This window comes from Piliocolobus tephrosceles, chromosome 4, assembly GCF_002776525.5.
Source record: "Piliocolobus tephrosceles isolate RC106 chromosome 4, ASM277652v3, whole genome shotgun sequence".
Lineage (NCBI taxonomy): Eukaryota > Metazoa > Chordata > Mammalia > Primates > Cercopithecidae > Piliocolobus > Piliocolobus tephrosceles.
Window position 1 is genome coordinate 107,648,267 of NC_045437.1, and position 22,014 is coordinate 107,670,280.

A 22,014-nucleotide genomic window follows, 5' to 3' on the forward strand; every position below is an offset into this window, starting at 1 on the left:
CGCTCTGTCTGTCGCCCGGGCTGGAGTGCAGTGGCCGGATCTGGGCTCACTGCAAGCTCCGCCTCCCGGGTTTACACCATTCTCCTGCCTCAGCCTCCCGGGTAGCTGGGACTACAGACGCCCGCCACCTCGCCCGGCTAGCTTTTTGTATTTTTTAGTAGAGGCGGGGTTTCACCGTGTTAGCCAGGATGGTCTGGATCTCCTGACCTCGTGATCCGCCCGTCTCGGCCTCCCAAAGTGCTGGGATTACAGGCTTGAGCCACCGCGCCTGGCCGCCACACTCTTTTAAACAACCAGATCTTGGGTGAACTTAGAGCAAAGATTCACTCATTATCACAAGGACAGCACCAAGCCATTCATGAGGGATCCATTCAATGATGCAAACACCTCCCGCCAAGCCCCACCTCCAACATTGGGGATTATGTTTCGACATGGAATTTGGAGGGGACAAACATCCAAACTATATCACCCTGGATTCATTTTCATTGAAACGGTGGGCAACTGCAGCTGCAGGTCTCAATTTATGGTGCATATCAAGCAATTCAACTTTTCCTTGCAATGTCATGACTTTGCTTATTGGGAGCCCTTTCAGCACCACTAGTAGCACTTCATATGGATCCCATGGTTTTATTTAAAGCTTATGGTATTGCACTAACCATGATGAAAAATACATGAGAACTGCAAGAGAGAACTTTTTACTGCAATACAAAATTTACTGGAAAGACAGCTGCTCCTGTGGAGATGATTAGAGTGTTTTAAAAGGATACTTGCAACACTTGAGCTCACAGTAATAGCAATAGGAGGAAGCTATGAAATTGTTACAGTCATACAACATGTGCTATAGTTAATTTTATGCAGTTATTCTTTAATACTGCATATTTACCTATCTTGACATTTCTTTTGACTGCAAATGGTACTTTGTAGGGGTCTGTGTTTATAAGCTTTGATAACTTTCAACTTTTTTATTTTGTGGTAGTGAATGAGAAAAGAGACTAGTATCTACATCTATTTACACATTCATTAGATATCTTTTTCTTATTTTTTAAATATTTGTAGTCTACAAAGTTCATCTGCAAGTTTTTTCAAGGCCTTATTTTCTTCAGAGAACATTGAGTAGGAATATTACTTGTAATCCTATTCTCAAACAACAGTGATTTAGGGGCCATTTTAATTTGCGTCATGATATCAGTTACTAATTCTGATATCAGGATGACCAGGATGACTACCTCTCTAGTCTTTTTTTTCTTTTTCTTTTCTTTTTTTTTTTTTTTTCACTCAGACACCCAGGCTGGAGTTCAGTGATGCAATCTCTACTCACTGTAACCTCTGCCTCCTGGGCTCTGGTGATCCTCCCACCTCAGCCTCCCAAGTCACTGGGACTACAGGAATGCACCACTACACCTGGCATTTATTTATTTATTTATTTATTTATTTATTTATTTATTTATTGTATCTTTTGTTGAGACAAGGTTTTGCCGTGTTACCCATGCTGGTCTTGAACTCCTGAGCTAAGGTAATCTGTTCATCTCATCCTCCAAAAGTGATGGAGCTACAGGTGTGAGCCACTGCACCTGGCCCCTCTCTATTCTTTTGTGGCTAGGAAACCAAAAGAATTGTGACTATCATAGGCATCAGTAAGAGTTGCGTTTTTTCTTTTTCAACTTTTATTTTAGGTTCTAAGGGTGCATGTGCAAGTTCGTTACATGGGTAAATTGTGAGTCTCTGGGGATTGGTATACAAATTATTTAGTCACCTAGGTAGTGAGCATGGTATTTGATAGGTTCAAGTAGTCCCCATTGTCTATTATTCCCGTTTTTGTGTCTATGTGTACTGAATGTTTAGCTCCCACTTATAAATGAGAACGTGAGGTATTTGATTTTCTGTTCCTGCATTAATTTGTTTAGGATAATGGCTCCCAACTCCATCCATATTACTGCACAGGATATAATGTTAATTCTTTTTTATGGGTGCATAGTACCCCATTGTGTATATGTCCCACCTTTAAAAAAATCCAGTCCACTGTTTGTAAAGCATGAAGCATTCTTTACCTAACAAAAAATTTTATATGTGCATATGATTTCTCAATAATGTCAAATGGATAACTTGTTTCTATATCATTAACATTGAACAAGTGGAGGAAAATGTATTTTTCTCATCCTGCACTATTTCCCATTAAGATTTAAATTAGAAGAGGTAGGTTTATATGATGTCAACATTCAACAATGTCTTAATGTGCCATTACATTAAATAAGAAAATATGCTTGGGATTTTAAAAAAGGAAAAACTGAAGAAAATGGCTCTGCCAGTAATTTTGTGGCATTATGTCTTAGTCATTCTGTTGTTCAATTTCTCAGTCTGTGAAACATAAACAGTAATAGTATCTATCTCATCGGGTCATTGTGAGAACTAAATTAATTTTAAAATAAGGCATGTAGAACTATGCCTAGCACTTATATGTGTTAACTATTATTAATGTGGTAACTATTATTAACACTTATATGTGTTAACTATTATTAATGATGGTGATTATATCCTCTTTTGAAAATGTGAAATACCAACAACTAAAATATCAGATATTTAGAGACAAGAAATAAAAGTAGTAGATTATAAAGTATTTAGAAATAAGTTCCAGGTGCTGTAAGATCTGAAGTTTATATAAGGGAGAAGTTTTTATAAGGAAATAGGATAAAGGTTTTATAAGGAAATAGGGGAAGGTTTTCTAAGGAAAATAAATTTATAACAAAATTACAAATAAAAAGTTAAGATTGATGGATGTTCATATTAGCACTGCTTAGGAAAAAAAAGAGAAAAATAGAGAAAGTTAGATACATACCTCAGTAGGTAAACAGCCCAAAAGTTGCACATTCATATACTAGCATACCAGGTAATCATTAAAAATAATGATAAATGTATTAATATGAGAAGGGATGTGGGTTATATTATTAAGTGGGAAAAGCAAAATTAGTTATGGAAGGCATGGTAGTTGCCTATCAGTAACTATTGCTTCAGTTTTTCTTACAAAGAAACTTCTGATCTTATTCAGGAAGACAATGTGCTCAGTTTAAAAAAAAAATGTGGTTTAGATGCCTTTGCACCTTGGTGGGGTCAAGTGGCAGTATTCTGACTGATGGGTTGTGAAGGGTCATCACTGCTCTTTGTCCTTTCCACTCCTCCTCCCTGGAAGGTGAAAAAATGCTGGTGATATAGCAGCTATTTGGGGTCCTAAGGTAACAAGCATGTGGGTAAAAGTAACAATTAATGGTAAAATTGGAAAGATATAAAGAATCTGGGTCCTTCGTGGCATTGTGGATCTCCTACCAGTCTTCTGCTTATTATTTCATAAAGATAAATGCTCCTTTGGTTATTTATTTTTGATTCAGCTGAAAGTAAATTGTGACTGATACACACATAGTCTAATCTATGTATAATATGTATTAGAATAATGTAATACAGGGAAACAGAGCCGTCCATGTAAAATGGACTAAAAGAATAACTAGCAAACTCAGAAGTGTGGCTGCCCTGGAAAGGAAAGTAGTCATAAGAGGGAAAATGCTCTCATTTTGTTCAGTGTTTTTTTTAGATTTGAATCTTTTCCAGTGAATATATTTATATCATTTTAAACAACAAAAAAAGAGAGTATTTTTAATATCATTCTTTAGCGTGTGTGTGTGATAGGACATTTTGTCTTTCACGTTGTATTAGGAAAAACAGGTGAGCAAGTTTGGAAATTCAGGCTATAAGCTTTATGTGATTTTAAATTTAGCTACTCACACTAAAAATATTCCCTTAATCTTTTTTATCTTCAACTCATTACCATTGCAAAATCCTCTAAGCAAGCACACCCTCATACTGAGTCACCTGCTGTAGTCTACAAAGCTCTGATCACTGTGGTTTGTGTTTAGGTCCGTCTGTAGAGGATTACAGGGTCTGGGAAATGTTACACTCTGTACTCTTCTCCAACATTTTCATTAAGAATAAATATTTGTAAATAATTATCAAGAATAGCATTCAAGGGGAAAACCAGGCTAAATGACACAGTGTAAATAAGAGGTTTGTACAGAAATGGGTACTAAGTTTTAGAGGCAAGCAGACAGCCCCAAGTTTGAATTGGAATGCCTTAAGTCATTTTGAGAGTAGTTAACATCTCTCTCCATGGATAGCTATAAGGTTGCTGCAGCTGAGTCTCAACAGAAACACAGGCTATGAAGACAGTCTACTTTTGCTTTAAAAAAGTTGCTCTCTTTTAAAATTATTCTCCTTTATTCAATATTTCAACAAACACATATTGCATACCTATAATGCCCCAGGCACTGGACTCAGATTTGGGTGAAGAGCATGGGATGAAGAGAGGGGGATGCAGTCTAGTAACTCTTGAGATCCATTTTTCCCTGTGTCTTCCTAGGACACGGGGAGTTGGCATATCTAGTGGTCAGATAGGAAATCATTAGTCAAAAAAAGAAGTAAGAGAATGTAAAAGAAGCAGACAGATACCAAGAGTTGGAAACAAGCTAAGGATCAAAAGCAGAAACATCCATTCAAGCCAAAGTAAACTCAGGCATTCCTTCTATCCACCCATCTATTCAAGTAACACTAACAGAAAGCCTGCTAAGTACAGGCATCATGATAGCTGTTGTGGAGAATGCACAGATATGAAAACCACAGATCCTGTCCTTAAAGGATTTACAGACTAATGGACTAATGAGGCAGATAAGTATAATCAAATAATTCTGTCACAGATCAGCCAGCATTCATTAAATGTCAAAAGAGAAGTTCAATCAAGGGCCAAGAACCCCACAGGAGTGGGACACCACTTTTGGCTAGGCAATCAGAGAAGCCCTGTCAGGAGAGGTTTGAAAAACGAGCATGACTTTGACCTGACCAAATAGAGAAAGAAGCAGGAGAAGGGCATTGTAGACTGTGACACAGGCAGAAACAAGAAACATTTGAGTCGAAGGCAGGGGAGCCCAGTGCCCTAGAAACAATTGAGAAGTTCACCAGCTCAAAAACAAGCTTTTCAGATGATGTTCAACAGATCTTGCAGAAAGAGGCTGAAACGGAGGTTATCTCTTGATCCAGGCCATCCTATGGCAGTGTCTTTATCTGATCTGTAACTTGGGTTTCTACTTTTTATTTGGAAAAAAACAAAGCTATGTTTACTCAAAATATTTTAAAACCTGAAAACCACTGAGAGCATCTATGGGTTAACATAAGAAATGACAGAAATGTGCTCAGAAGAATGTCTGGGCCAGATCTTTGAAGGCATTAAATGACCAGGAGAATTCCTTTTTTACAGAGTTCAATGGTGGGGTCTCTGAGAAATTTTTAAACAAGAAATTAACACTAGAAAAAAATGAATTATGAAATGACTATTGCACACCATGTCAGAAAGGAACAGAGACTGTAGTCACAGAGACTGATCAAAAGGACATGGCAGAAGTTCAGGGAAAATACTAAGGGCCTGTGTGAAGGTACAGAGAGAAGGGACAAGGGAAAAAGGAATTGTCAAACGACATTTAGAAAAAGGATTTACCAGCCCTCTTAATTGTATAAATAAGTGAGAGGCAAGTTAATGACTTAGGTCTCCTTTAACATTTGTTTAATATTTATATTTGTGAATGATATACACACATACACATTTTAATAAACTTCATTTTTCAGATCACTTTTAGAGGTAGGGAAAAAATTCAAAGATAGGACAGAGAGCTTCCATATGCTCTTCACTGAACTTCTCCTATTCACATCTAATATCAGCATGGTACATTTGCTACAATTAATAAACCAATATTGATATATTACTGTTATTAGCTAAAGTTCATACTTTATTCCTATTTTCTTAGTTTCTACCTCAGGTCCTTTTTCTGTTGTAGGATTTTATCGAGGATACCACATTACATTAAGTCATCAGGTCTCCTTAGGCTGTGACGGTTTCTCAGACTTTACTTGTTTTTGGTGACCTTAACAGTTTTGAGGATTATTGGTCATTTTTTTGTAGAATGGCCATCTATTTGGATCTATCTGATGTTTTTGTCATGATTAAACTGGGATTATAAGTTTTGGAAGGAAGACCACAGAGGTATTGTGCTGTTTTTATTATATCACGTCAAGGGTATATGCTATCAATGTGAATTTCCACTGTTGATGTTGACCATCATGACCTGGTTTGAAGCAATATTTGTCAGGTATCTCCACTGCAAAGTTACTCCTTTTTCCCTTTTCATGCTGTATTCTCTAGAATGTGCACACAAACATTTTTTTAAAGAAGTGCTTTCCTCAATTCAGCTCCAATCCCTTACATGGATACTTCATTCAGCAATATAGAAACTTTGCAGTTTTTTCAGTCCACAAGACTTAGAAGTCACTTCAGCAAACATCTGTTGTGACTTGAGCATGCCCTTGGCCCCTGGGGGACTCGCTCCTGAACATTTTATAAAATATCCCTCTCAGCCATAAGCAGTGTTCTCCCCAAGGACTTCAAAGAAATGCAGTTTCTCTCCATCATTTTTCACCTTTCCAGTTCTGCCATGTTTCAGTGACAACTGAGCATCCTCTGTAGACTGACTCCCAGGAATGCATGGCTGGGCACACAAGTAGACCCTTCCTAGAGGCCTGCCCCTCCCACCCTTGCACCACACCTTCACTCTGATGCCTCACAGAAACTGCTGACGTCCCAGCTAGAGGCCTACCTCTCAGTGCCAGGGTGTGGCCAAGTCCCCACTGCCACCCTGTCTTGTGGACCATAGGATCTCTCCACCATCATGGTTTTTGGCTACAGCTGAATTTGGAGTGGACTAAATCATGGTAAATCTATTTTCTCCCTCCTGCTGTGCCCTAGGAATTGTAGGGTTTATTCCTCTTGGCACTTTTGCAGTAAACTGGTTCCATTTCTTTCTGCCTTGTTTACCATCCATCCTCACTCATTGACACATATTTCTCTTCTCTACGAGATATTATTGACACCATTTTAGCACCTTGTCAGGAAACTTGTGAGGAGCAATGTCAAATTATTTTCTGTTTCTTTGAATTTCCTCAGTTTTTGTATATACAGAACTCGGCCAAAGCTGTTTTGAATGAAATTCCCTCCTCCTCTTCATCCCTTAATAGTCACATGCACGTAGTAAATCCTAGAGAACAGCCATAAGGTCCCGAAGCTCAGGATCAGTGGAAATGGTCTCTGGATTAATCAAGTAATACTTTTCAGGGGTACAAAGTATGTTTGTATGCTGGCCCTCCTTAAAAATCATTGTTCATTAAAATCTGACATCTCTGTGGCTAAACCGAATGTATGAGTCTCACCCTCACCCCTCTAGTAACTTGATATTGAGAACAAACAACCTCTCGTGTGCAGATAATGCTTTTATTGTCTCATTCTGTGTGTGGCCCTTTTATCTAATGATTGTCTACAGAGAAAAATATAACTGTATTTTGTTTGACTAAATCACTGGTTAAACTTTTCAGTTTTTGGATTATGGATAATAATCTCACGTTATTGAATCACCTTGGCATATATAGTAATTTCCAGGTTATTGTTGAGCACATATTATAAGCAGTAATGTTCTTAAGTATCCTTTAGGTATCTTATGCTGAACATATGGGCTGAATTTGCAACCATGCTATGTGAAATCTTCTGCTTCCATCAGAAATGAACCTCTGAGGCTCACCTAAATCTGCAAGATTCTACATGTACCCTATGGTTGGGAAGTCCTCATATCTCACATGTCCAAAACAGGATGCAATAAGGATTTCCTGCATTCTGAGAATCTTAGTGATTTATGGGCGTGGCATGGGATCTAAATTGACCCCTTCCTGCTAATTTATCCTATGGCATATTAAGAAAAGCATACCTGAGATCATGTTCAGCCTATTTCTGGGGACTTTAAAAATAGCATACCAAGTATATAAGGAAGTAGCAGTTTTTTACATTTGGGTGCTAAACATAAGCAGGTTTTTAAATTTATTTTCATACCTATTATCAACATATAGCTTTTACCCATTCATTCAGTCAAGATAATTTCAGAGAATTTTAGAAACATTTTGTTAACTGTGGAACATTAGTTAGGTGATATAGCTTTATGAAAAATATCAAAAATACTTTTCATTTTTTCAGTAGGGTTTCTTTGCCTTGTGAGCAAAACAGAAATGTCTAAAGTTTATAAAACTTTTTTAAAAAGTTTATGCTTAAGGAATTAGACATATTCATGTATCTCATTAAAATATTCAATATAATTTTTATTTCAGATAGTTTAGGTTTAAAATCTAATTTCTCTGAAGTTTTAATGTTGAAGGCTCACAATTGGGTTATGTTTGAATCACTCCTGGCAGGATTTCTAGATAAGCCTCTTGATCCTCTTGATTTATTGTAACTCCATGTTACCTTTGCTGTGTCCTTGAAGAAATTTCCAGCTCCTTGAAAACTAACATTATTTTACAGTGAAAGAGAAAGAGGTTTAAAGCCAATGAATTTTTACTAAATTTTATTTTGAATTAATTTTAGGTTTGCAGAATTGCAACAGCAGTTCTCATATATAATTCACTCAACTTCTACATTACATAGCCATGGTGTATTTATTAAAGCTAATAAATCAATGTTAATACAGTACTATAAACTAAACTTCAGACTCTCTTCTGATTTTGCCACCTTTCCCCACTAATGTCTCTTGTCTATCCCAGGATCCAATTCAGAACCTCCCACTGCATTTAGGTGCCACATCTTCTTAGTCTTCTCACCAAATAGAGTTTCTTGGTTTTCCCTTGTCTTTCATACAATTTTGAGGAGTCCTGACCAGGTATTTTGTAGACTGTCCCTCACTCTGTGTTTGATGTTTTCCCATGATTAAACTGAGGTTGTGCACTGAGGGAAGAAGACCATAGTGCTCTTCTCATTATATCATTTCAGGAAGTATGTGATATGGACATGACTCATTACAGGTGATATTAACTTTAATCACTTGATTAAGGTGGTGTGTGCCCAGTTTTCTCCATTCTATAGCTACTATCTTTCTTTTTCCATATTCTATTTATTAAAGGAAAGTCACTCAATCCAATACACTCTCAAAGGAAGGAAAATTAACTCCACCTCCTGGAGAAAGCAGTATCAAAGAATTAGTGGACATCATTAAAATTTCTCAGGAGATACTTTAAGGCTGTGCAAATATCCTGTTTCTCCTTAAAACTGTGCTTTCTAACATTAGCTTCACCTGTGGATTTTGCCCGCTGCAATTATTCCGATGGTGTTCTAATGGTGATTTTCTATTCCCCTCTACCTTTACTAAGTAGAATTTTTCCGTAAGGAAAAATCTGTTCCTTCTTACCCATTTATGTATTATTTATTTATATATTCAATCACTAATTTATATAAATAAGGACTCTGTGAGGTTTATTTTATCCTCTGGGTTATAATTCTGTGCCATTTTTATAGATTACATTGCTCAAGTTTTTCCAGCTTTGGCCATTCCAGCCATTTCATAATGGTTCCTGTGTCCTCTTGACATGCTCTTACCTTTCCTTTTTTGTTTTCTTTCAGCACTGCTTTACTTTCTGGCACTATAAGATGCTCCAGGATCATCTTATATTTTCCCTGTCCCAGATTAAAGTCAGCTATTTTTCTAGGGGGTCCTGGCTTCTTTTATTGGAGAATGACATAAAATCTAAGCATTTGGCGTTTTTATTGTTACCAGAGCGTGTCACTATTTTTGTTTGTTTGTTTGTTTGTTTTTGAGACAGAGTCTCGCTCTGTCGCCCAGGCTGCAGTGCAGTGGCATGATCTCGGCTCACTGCAAGCTCCACGGAGTGCAGTGGCGCAATCTTGGCTCACTTAGAGGGTGTCACTTTTTAAGGCCCTCTTAATAAAGAGACCTAGGAAATTTATGCATGTATACTAACCCATATATACACACATATCTATGGTTATCTAGTTATATGTTAATATGCATATAACTGTATATCTGTTAAAATAAGTGAGTTCATTCCAACATCTCCAACTCTAATGCAGCACCAGAAGGTTCATTCTAGCCTTCCCCTCCACCTCTCCAGCTTGTAACTTCTTTCCCTGGCAGTGAGAAACCTGGCTCTCATTATCTACAACACAACACATTTGTTTGTTTGTTTATTCCTAGTATACAAATTAAGTAGTTTCCGAATTTCCAACACATACTACTGTAAAAAACAAATATACCAACTAGAGTACTGTGTCTGTAAGGAATTCTTTTTCTATCTTTAGCTAGATAGTATCTAGTCCAAACACTATTTTCCAAAGACTTTTAGGTTGGCCCCCTTTTTCCTCTGCCCTTGCAGTGAAATTATGTCATATGTTAAAAATGCAGTTAAATTCATTTGTCACAGACTGGGTTCTCCCAAAGTATTGGTTGATTTTTTTAAAAAAATCTATAAAGTTCTCTCTTTAAGGTATACACTTCTATAGATTTTGAAAAGTGCATAGACTAATGTATCCACCACAGGAGTGCCATATGGATTAGTTCCTTCATGCTGAAAATCCTGTGTGTGTGTGTAGCCAGACAATTCCAAATACCCTCTGATAGTACCAGCCTTGCTCTTGGACAGAGTTCTAATAGTAGCTTGAAGCTCACAAAGCTGTACAGTAGCAAACATGTTTCACAAGAGCAAGATAAACAGAAAAATGAAGAAACAAACATATTTCACAAAAATGATGGCTGGGTTTACCTGAAAATGAACTAAGATTCCACTGATAAGATTGTATTGACATGTTTCTTGTTGGCCTGTACAGTGGAGAATGCTCTAAATAGGACCTCAGGTGGTATAAACACATTCAGGGAACTTCCAGAGATAACAATTTTGATCCTCAGCTTTCCAAATTAATGTATACTTGATTGAAGTCTGGGAAGCTAATTCATAAAACCCACTTCTTAATCCTCTTATGTTCCACATTCTTATTGTCTAGATTCAGCTGCTTATCATGACTGGTTTCCCGCAGGCAACTGTCTCCTAACTGTAAACCCCTTCCCATATACTCTCCAAATCTATGTTTTGAAAATGCTAATCAGAGTATGTTTTCCCCTAGATTAAAAACTCATGCTAGTTTCCTATCAGGATGATCTAAAAGCTCCTTTACATGGCCCACATATCATCCCACGTGACCCTTCTAGTCAAATCCGTGCAGCTTGCAAAGTCACTCTGACCACACATCACTCTGCCCCACTCCCCACACAATCGGCTTCCTCCTCTATGTCTTCCCCTTTTTCTTCCCTCTTTGACAGCACTGACCCATCCTTCAAAACCCAATCAAATTCCACTTCCTTTGGAATCTTTAACCACTTCTCAAGTGAATTCATTTTTTCCTTCTTTCTGTACATCCAGACTTTTTTAATACCATGTCACTTTGTTTGTATTTGTTTATATTTGTCTTTTTGCAAAGTTTGAGCTCCTTGAAGGAAGGATACTGCCCTGCACCTTTAGTACTATCCCTAAGACTTAGAAAGTGCCGGGCTTATTAGCTGGTACTTGGTAGATATTTGTGGTGGAAGTGAATGGTTGTTAGGCTAGAATGTGAATGTAGACAATCATACCAATGACAAAAATAAATCGGCAGAACTGGCTGGAAGGCTTTCATGGGCCTGCTAGTTCATTTTCTTCCCTTAAGTATCTTGTTAAATCAGATAAATGAGAACTGGATGATCATGGGATAGAATATTAAGGCACAAAAGTCAGCTCCATTGCAAAAGTATATCTAACAAGAAGCCCCAAAACACAGTAATACCTCAGAGATGCTTTCTGTTGCATAATTCTGCAGTTTATGGTATATTACATTGAACTAGCTTACAATTACTTTTAGCATTATTTTCTTCTAATCTGAGATTAAAGGCAGAAGATATCTTAGTCTAATCAGTCACATATTAAAATCATCTATTAGAATGTGTTATTTTAGAGAAGATTTTAGCAATGGATTACCTTGTACATTTCAAGTCAGGCTAATTTAAACAAAAGATCAAATTTTCTTACCTTGTCTCAGTTAATTTAGGTCTTCTAGAAAGCTGCAGTCTCTTCCTTATACATGTTTTCTTCTATTTGTGAGTTAAAGAAATGAACATTTATTAATATTAAATAAATTCAACATTAATTGAAGGTTTAAATTATTCCTGCTAAATTTGACTTTATTTCAGTCAAGTGTTTCAGTCTATATAGATCCCTTTGGATTCCAATACTTTCATGACTCCTATTAAGGTTCCTTTCACAGCTTTGTATCACTGCATATTTGATTCCAAATATCCAATTTCTATATCTTCTTCTAAACTATTGATAAAAATTTTGAGAAGCATAGAGAAAAAACAATAAAGCCTTATGGAATATACCTAAAGATGTTTCTCAAATCATTTTGGGGCATTATTTAAACTGGTATAACTGCATAACCAGTGATGAACTCATCTGAATCAGCAATCCCCAAAGAGTAGAGAAATTGTTTTGTTTCAAGTATTGCCCATGGGTGCACACATAAGTCTCAGTGAGAAGTGGGAGCAGGTGTGAATTTTAGAACTCTGAAAGTGATTCTGATATATAACCTCTGCCTTCCAATCTCCCACTAATTCAATAAGACCTTCAAGTCCATAGTAATTGTTCAGAAAAATGTAAGCCCTCACACTTCAATCAGTTAAACTATGTAAATGAACAATTTTTTTAAGTTAAAAAACTTCATATTATTTCTGGGTCAATACTGCCTGAGATATACATTCCTATGGACATGGCATGCCATACTCTATAAATTTTAAATTTTAAATATATGTTCAGTCACATGTACATGCCCAACACTAACAGGTTTCTATGTTCTCTTGTGCACTGGACACAATATCCTTAGAGTGCCTAGGTTTGGAGAGCAACTCAGGGACTCCAGAGAGAGACTTCAGCTTTATAAAAGAGGCCTATTGGGCGGCAGACTTTGCAGAGGGAGGAGTCTACTAGCACAAAAGGAAAATGAAGAATACCATGATTCATCCTGTGATTTCAGCACAGAGAGATAATGTATTTTCCTGGCTCTAGGTCTTCTGAAATGATTTGGGACTTAGTGCAACATCACCACTGCTTCCGACAGCAACTGTTACACAGTAAAGAAAAAAAGTTTTACATGAGAAAATGACACTATCTGAGGCTAAATTAAAACATAAATTACATGATACATTTAAAAATCTGTAAATTTTTTTTGGAAAATAAAGTTTATTTCAAAGACCTATGAATTAATACATTATATAACAAATAACAAAAACCATACGATCATCTGAATAGACACACATGTTTTTACAAAATTAATCATCCTTCATAATGAAAACACTCAATACTGGGTGTTGAGTATTAATTAAGACAGGAAGGAAACTTTGTTAACCTGGTAAAAGGCATCCACAAAACCTCAAAGCTAGCATATTTATAGATAAATAACTGAAAGGGTTTCCCCTAGTATCAATTACAAGGCAAAGACATTCCTTCTCACTAATCCCATTCAACATCATACTCCTTCTTAAGAAAATTAGACAAGAAAAAGAAAAAAATCCAGATGAGAAAGGAAGAAGTTAAATTATCTGTTTGCAGATATCATAATCTTATTTATACAAAATCATAAAGGATTTAAGAAAAAACTATTATATCTGAAAAACAAGTTCAGCAAGGATATGTAATACAGAATAAATATACAAATATCAGTTGTATTTGTATATACTAATAATGAACAATCTAAAAATTAAGAAAACAACTCATGTACAATAACATCATAAAGAAAAAAATGCAATAAAAACTACAAAGCATCACTCAAAAAAGCAAAAGAACACCTAAAGTATTGGAGAGGTATCTGTATTCATGGACTATAAAATTAAAATTATTAAGATGGCAATACTCTCCTATTGAGCCACAGATTCAATATAATCCTCATCCGAATTACCACAGCCTTTTCGCAAAAATTTACAAGCTTATCCCAGAATTTGTATGCAGATGCAAGGAACCCAGCATGACTAAAACAGTTTTAACAATAAAAGTATAAAGTTGAAGGACTAACACTGTCCAGTTTCAAAACTTACAACAGAGCTACAGTAATCAGATCAGAGTGGTAATGGAATAGGATAAACACGCTGATAAATAAAATATAATTGACAGTTCAGAAGTAAAGTTTTTTTTTTTTTTTGTGGTCAGTTGATTTCAACAAGGTTGTCGAGACAATCAGTAAATATTTTTAATGCACCACCTAGAGTCTGTTTTTCAAGGTTTGGAGACATTCAGTGTGAAGCAGGACATTCACCCTGGAGCTTCTCCATCCTACTTCTGATCCTCAACACACACACTAATGGGAGAACCACATTATTTTCTTGTCCAATTCGATTTCATCAACAACCCCTAGAATTCAGGACAAAAAGCAAATACTGCTCTTTGCTGTGGGTATCCATTATCAAAAAAGAAGATCCCCTGTGCTGGTGGGTCTTCCTGGGTGACTGTGGCCAATACCTTGGCAGTGATGTAAGCCCCTTTCACTCAGCCTTAGCAAGAGCACAGAGTAACCCCGGTTTGTCCTGCTTCCTGTGCTATTTTTTCCTATGAGTTATTTTTAGCCAGTTATTACTTTTGAATACTGCTATGTTAAAAAAAAGTTACTGCCTTCTGAATAGGGCCCCCTAAATTCTAAGCATCCATAAACCCATCAAACCCTCCACCACCTAATGAAAAAAATCACCAACATAACTGGTTTCTGGTATCTTTTGCATTATTGCTTGTGTAATATTTAAATGTTCATGTATATTAACTTTGTCTCTAGACAAAATTGGACTAACTCTTTGGATTAGAGACCATATATTATACTCATAGCCACAACCACAATGGCACCTAGCACAGCAATATAATACTATTTCATAACTATTCTTTAGGAATGAGCCAATTAATTAATATTACCCACTGGTTTTATTTAGTAGTTGTCTCCATATCTCCCACAACCTGAATATTCACTTTTTCCCCTGTGTATGACCTGAGACAGATAAGAGGATAAAGAGGTGGGATCTACAGAAGACTCTGGGTCTTATACATGTGACTGCAAAAATACTCACAGTACTACCTTTTATATCCTCATCCCCTCTCTAAAACATGGGCCTCTATGGGGGGTCATTGTACTCCGGTTGAGTAGCCAGTTAAACATTTACTTAAGGAAGCTATGAATAAGCCTCAAGATTAGAGAGATAGATAGTACACTCTGCCCAAATGGATCTTCGGGTCAATTTACATATTAGATAAATATTTCACTTTTTTAAAGAAAAATTTTAAAAGTTTATTGCGCATACAAAATAACAATTCATGAACCAGGAGAATTCAACCCAAGGTGGTAAGAAGCTCCACTCACAGCAATTACGACATAGTTTATAAAACATAAAGGAGGAAGTATTTGACCTTTTCTGTGGCTGGCTGTTTTTATTATTTTGTTAAGGCAACCAGAACTCTTCAAGCTGATTGTCCATAGCTGATGGTTTAATTTCACTGATCCATGCTGAAAAGGACATAAAGCTTGTGTTTATGACTTTGTGTTTTGTTTATGCTTAGAGCTAGTGTTTCCAGGAAATCAGGATGATGTAAGTTTTGGCTATGTGGTTACAGGTGTTTGGTTTTGGGGTATAGCTACACTGTGGTCTCCATTTTTGTTTTTTATGAACAATATATAGAGTGTTAAAAATTAAAACTTGGAAAATTTTAAAATATTAATTTGTTTTACAATAATAACAAACATATTCGATTAACATAAATAGCATATTTTAGGAAAAATAACTATATTTTTCCAAACAAAAAATATCTGAGAAGAGCAGCATTGTTTTATGTTTCATAACTGTCTTTAGAGTCTAGCTTAATAGATAGTGGCCGGATTCTCATATCTGTTTCTGCATTCAATCTAGTTTTTTTTTTTTAATTTCTAACTTTTAAGTTCAGGGGTACATGTGCAGGATATGCAGGTTTGTTACCTAGGTAAACTTGTGCCATGGTGGTTTGCTGCACAGATCATCCCATCACCTAGGTATTAAGTCCAGAATTTATTAGCTATTCTTCCAATGCTCTTCCTTCTGTTGCCCACATACTCTCTCACAGGCCCCAGTGTGTGTTGTTCCCCTCCACGTGTCCATGTATTCTCACCATTTAGCTCCCACTTATCAGCGAGAACATTTGGTGTTTGGTTTTCTGTTCCTGTGTTAGTTTTCTGAGGATAATGACCTCCAGCTCCATCCATGTCCCTGCAAAGGCCATGATCTCATTTCTTTTTTATGGCTACATTGTATTCCATGGTGTATATCCACATTTACTTTGTTCAGTCTATCAGTGATGAGTATTCAGGTTGATTCCATGTCTTTGTTATTGTGAATAGTGTTGCAATGAACATACGCATGCATGTATCTTTATAATAGAACAATTTATATTCCTTTGATTATCTATCCAGTAATAGGATTGCTGGGTAGAATAGTATTTCTGCCTCTAGGTCTCAGAGCAATCTCCACACTGTCTTCCACAATGGTTGAACTAATTTACACTACTACCAGCAGTATAAAAGCATTCCCTTTTCTCCACAACCTGGCCAGCATCTATTGTTTTTTGTCTTTTTAATAACAGCCATTCTGACTGCTATGAGATGGTATCTCACTGGGGTTTTCATTTACATTTTTCTAATGATCAGTGATGTTGAGCTTTCTTTCATGTAATTGTTGGCCGCATGTATGTCTTCTTTTGAGAAGTGTCTGTTCATGTCCTTTGCCCACTTTTTAATGGGGTTGGTTTTTCCATGTGATAAATTTAAGTTCCTTATAAATGCTGAATATTAGACCTTTGTCAGATGGATAGATTACGAAAATTTTCTTCCATTCTGTAGGTTGTCTGTTTACTCCGATGATAGTTTCTTTTGCTGTGTGGAAGCTCTTTTGCTTAATTGAATCCCATGTTTCAATTTTTGCTTTTGTCGCAATTACTTTTGGCATTTTTGTCATAAAATCTTTGCCATGTCTACTCTTTGCGTGGCATTGCCTAGGTTTTCTTCTAGGATTTTCATAGGTTTGCATTTTACATTTAAATCTTTAGCATATCTTGAGTTGATTTTTGTATAAGGTGTAAGGAAGTGGTCAGCTTCAATTTTCTGCATATGAATAGTCAGTTCTTTCAGCACTATTTATTAAACAGGGAATCTTTTCCCATTGCTTGTTTTTGTCAGATTTGTTGAAGATCAAATGGTTGCACATGTGTGGTCTTATTTCTGAGTTCTCTATTCTGTTCTGTTGGTCTATGTGTCTATTCTTATACCAGTACCATGCTGTTTTGGTTACTGTAGCCCTGTAGTATAGTCTGAGGTCAGGTAGCATGATGCCTCCAGCTGAGTTAATCAAACCACAGAGATGGCAGCCTGCCCCTCCCTGCAGAGGCTTCATCCCAGAGAGAGATCAGAGCTCTGTTGAAAATGTGTAGGGGTGACTGGAGGTCCCCAGCTGGGAGGTCTCACCCAGTGAGAAGAAATGGATCGGGATCCCACTTAAAGAAGCAGTCTCACCATATCTTGCAAAGCAGCTGTGCTGTGCTGAAGGGATCCTTCCTTGTCCAGACAGTTTGGACTTTCCAAAGTCCACAGGCTGGAAAGACCGAGTTGACCAAACAGCAGAGATGTGGCCTGCCCCTTCTCCCAGGGGCTTCATCCTGTCTCAGGCAGACTCCACTCTCTTGATGGTGGCTGGCTGCAATTCCAAGCCAGTGAGTCTTATCTTGAGAAGTGCCAGTGGAAGTGGGCTGCAGAATGATGCTGCTTGACTCCCTGATTCAGCCCCCTTCCAAAGGGTATGTGCAGATTTTCTACCTTGCCTCAGTTGCAGACATGTTGGAGATCCCAGGGCCAGAATATGTAAAGCTCCTGGGTCTCTGTGCATGCCTGAGCAGCTGTTCTGCCACGACTCCACACAGCTCTGTGTGTTGGACCCAAGGTCCTGGTGGCATGGGCTTATGAGGGGATCTCCTGATCCATGGATTACAAAGATCCATGGGAGAAGTGTGGTTTCCCAGGGTCGCACCATTGGTCACCGCTTCCCTTGGCTGGGGATGGGGGTTTCCTTGGCTCCATATCACTCCTGGGTGGGTCATTGCCCCACCCTGCTTTGCTTCGTTTTCCATGGGTTGACTTGTTTGCCTGAGCATTTCCAATGTGAGTACTTGGATATTTCAGTTGAAGGTGCTGTATTCACTTGCCCCGTTCATTCCTCTCTGTGAGTGCCTCAGACTGCAGCTGCTTTCTAATTGGCCATCTTGGCCCCATTCTCAACATTTCACTTTTAAATCTCCAACTCCTGCCCAAGAACAATTGTTTTCAAACTATTCAAAGAAGAAATCTCCTATCTGACTTTCCCCTTGCTTTTCTACTCCCCTGATCACCCACCCCACTTACAGCTACTTAAAATTACCATCTAAACTGTCCATAATTAGTGTACAGGACTCCACTGAAAACCTCTAAACTTCAGAATAGTTATCCATACAATTTCTGAAAAAATGCCTTCCTTTAGGGAGATTAGTCATCTATTATTATTTTAAAATAAAATTGTCATATAAGAGAAAAAATATTTTTAAACTGTAAGACATAAAAGGTCAAACTTCTGACAAATGACACATTGTCCAACAGAAACACATAGTTTTGACACTTGGGTAATGTGTGCATCTGATTCAGGAATATTTAATACAGGAAGTACAAACACAGGAAAGTTATCGTATTCACATTGCCTTAAGAGGCTGACCTTAAAAGTGTTTCATGATAATGAAATCTTAATGAAATGAAATGCCTCTGAAATTTTGCCTTTTTATTCTCTACTGAAACTGAAGGGCACTAATCTGTTCTCCCAAACAAATTAAGGTAAGTGAACACTGCCACTTCCCCGTTGTTAAGTCTACCCATCTTCATCCTATGCCATTATTAGCTGCAGTGTCCTTGGTCCTGTGGAACAACATCTAAAGAATTTGGACTTTTGCTTATGTTCTTAGTTATTTCAGTTTGAGCAAAGTCAGAAGTGACTTGAAAACCTGAGTCATGTGTGAATTATAAGGTAAAGCAACCTGCTTATAATGGGTCAGAGGAGGAACCTAGACCTCCTCAGGTCTGTGTGCTGCTGCGTGGGCTTGCTTTTCCCTTGCAGCTCCAAGAGGTGTTGCACAAATTCCTTGAAAAAATCATGTTACACTACACTTGCCATTAAGAAACTGATGACAAGTTTAGAATTTTGAGCTTCTCAGGAAAAATGCTTTGTAAGTAAATGTAAATATTCCAGACTCTGGAGAGGAATATGCATTACAAAGTATAATTAAAAAAAAAAAAAGTATTCTGAAATATGCATCAGTCTTCCATGAGCTGGTTTAGCCTGATCTTCACGGGGTGCTCACATAAAGTTCATTGTACTTAAAAGGCCAAGGAGCCTGGAAGAGGAAAATTCTCCAAAGTAAGGCCACACCACTTTGGCACTGCTCTTGGTCACCTGCTGGCAGGCTTCCATAGAAGTGATGGCACTCTTGCTCTGCCTGCTTCTCCCCATTTGAAATTTCCACAAAGACTAAATGGAACAACAAGCTCCCACAGGATCTAATTCCAACATTGTGTCTTGTGAGGGCTCTCTTCCTTGCTCGTGGACAACTGTCTTCTCATTGTGTCTTCACATGATAGAATAGGTGAGGAAGCTCTCTCTCATCTAGAATAGGTGAGGCCTCTTTTACAAGGGCACTAATTCCATTCATGAGAACTCCACCCTTGTGACCTAAACACCCATCAAAGGCCCCACCACCTACTGCTATCATACTGGAGGTCAGGATTGCAACATATAAATTCTGAGGGGCCACTCACATTCAGTATAGCAACAAACAAGTGCTAAGTAGGCGAAGAAGTATGGAGAAAAGCATATCAGACAGAGGAACAACAAATGCAACAGCCTTCTGATGGGCATTCCGCTTGACCATGCAAAGCAAGGTTAGAGAGTGAGGTAGGATAAACAAAGATTAGGTATGTAGGGGTTTCGTGGATCCTAGGGAAGATGTAGGACTGTGTCTAAGAGCAAGAAGCAGCTTCCAAAAGGTTTTAAACAGAATCTATTTATGTATTTATTTATTTAGCATTTTTTAAAGTTTTGTCTTCCAACAGTAGAGAGAATGAAATGGAAGAATGGCTGGAGGGATTGGGGAAAACAATTAGTAGATAGTTGTCCAGGAAAGAGATGATGGAGGTTTGAACTAGAGCGGTAGCAGAAGAGATAGACAAAACTGGACAATAAAAATAAGAGTCCAATTACAAAAGTTCTTCCAAACAGAGAAACGGGTCACTAGTCTCAGAGAAGGATCCCTGGCAGACAAATATTTTGCCTTGCTCAAGCACAATAAAGAGAAAAAACTTACCAAAGAAATATGTTCTTGTTTAGAGGCCACTTGTCTTTCTCGGAAAGTCTAGCTAGAACTCTCCTAAGCTTCAGCCACTCCTCTTTGTAAAACATTCTTCTCAATACTGAAGTAGCCTTAAAGAACTGGTATTCTTGGTTTTGAAGAAGAAAAATAGAAATTGTAACCATGAACCAATTTCAGAATAAAAATTTTAAGTAATTATTTGTTATTGCTGTTTAATTTTTAGTAAACCTGTTTCTAGTTGGTGATTTTTCATTTCAGTTTCTTCATTTTTGCAGTTTTCTTCCTTTCTTTCAGGTCATATGAGGTAGCTTCTGAAAACTTTGATTTTCCTGGAATTAAAAAAGTCATCTTTCTATTTCTGTGGTCTTTCTAATTTTCCTGGTATTTCCAGAGGTGTTTTAATAGTTTGTCATGTTAAGGAGGTAAGTGTTCCAAGTCTGACTACATATTAAGCACTAAAATGCATGAAATACAAAGACTATACCATTTAATAAATAAACCTCTTTATGACCTGTATAATGCATTTTTATGTCAAACAGGAAGAATACGAGGAAGAGTCAGCTTTGCCAAAAACAGTAACATGCTTCCGGTCTTAATGCTTAGTAGTAGAAGATGTGGCCCACGGTGCATTACTGTGAGATTGGCTGTCTAATCCCTCTCCCATTTTGGAAACTGCTTTCCTTTTTCCCCAATCATATGCCTGCAGAAGGAGAACCATTACCTCAATACTGAGTGATGGTCTGGGTTTTAGCATTTTATTTTATTTTATTATTATTTTATTTTTATTTTTATTTTTTGAGACGGAGTCTCCCTCTGTCACCCAGGCTGGAGTGCAGTGGCCGATCTCCGCTCACTGCAAGCTCCGCCTCCCAGGTTTACGCCATTCTCCTGCCTCAGCCTCCTGAGTAGCTGGGACTACAGGCGCCCACCACCACGCGTGGCTAGTTTTTTTTGTATTTTTTAGTAGAGACGGGGTTTCACTGTGTTAGCCAGGATGGTCTCGATCTCCTGATCTCGTGATCTGCCTGTCTTGGTCTCCCAAAGTGCTGGGATTACAGGCTCAAGCCACCATGCCCGGCCTTAGCATTTTACTTAAAATAAATCAATAAATTTCTACCCTGGGATTTTGTAACTGGGACCTAGAATATGATAATAACATATACTCCATGTGTCAAGTTTCTTCCCAATTTACTGTTATCTATCTCAAGTCTGTGTGTACAAGCAGGATTTTCTCATGTCTCTCCTTGCATGTTCCACATAGCCATCACATCATCGTTCTCACAGTAGTCCATCTTGATATTCCCAGCTCCTTCCTAAGAAAACTTCGCTTCCCTGCTGGTCACTTCCCATATGCCTTGATGTAGTCACCTTAATAGTGTACTCTGTCTCTGCACTGGAACCAGCAAAATGGTTAATCTGTTCCAGATACATTTTCTGTACTGCCTACTCTTTAATCCTACACAGCATTGCTACATAAGGTTGAAAAGCTATATTGGCCTTTACAGAGAGAATGAAATAACTAAAGAACATTAAAACATAAAAAAGGAGAAAATTAAATAATGTAACCTCTACCACAGTGTTCTGTAACTCCATATGGGGATGTCCAGACCATAAAACCTACAACGGTGATCATTC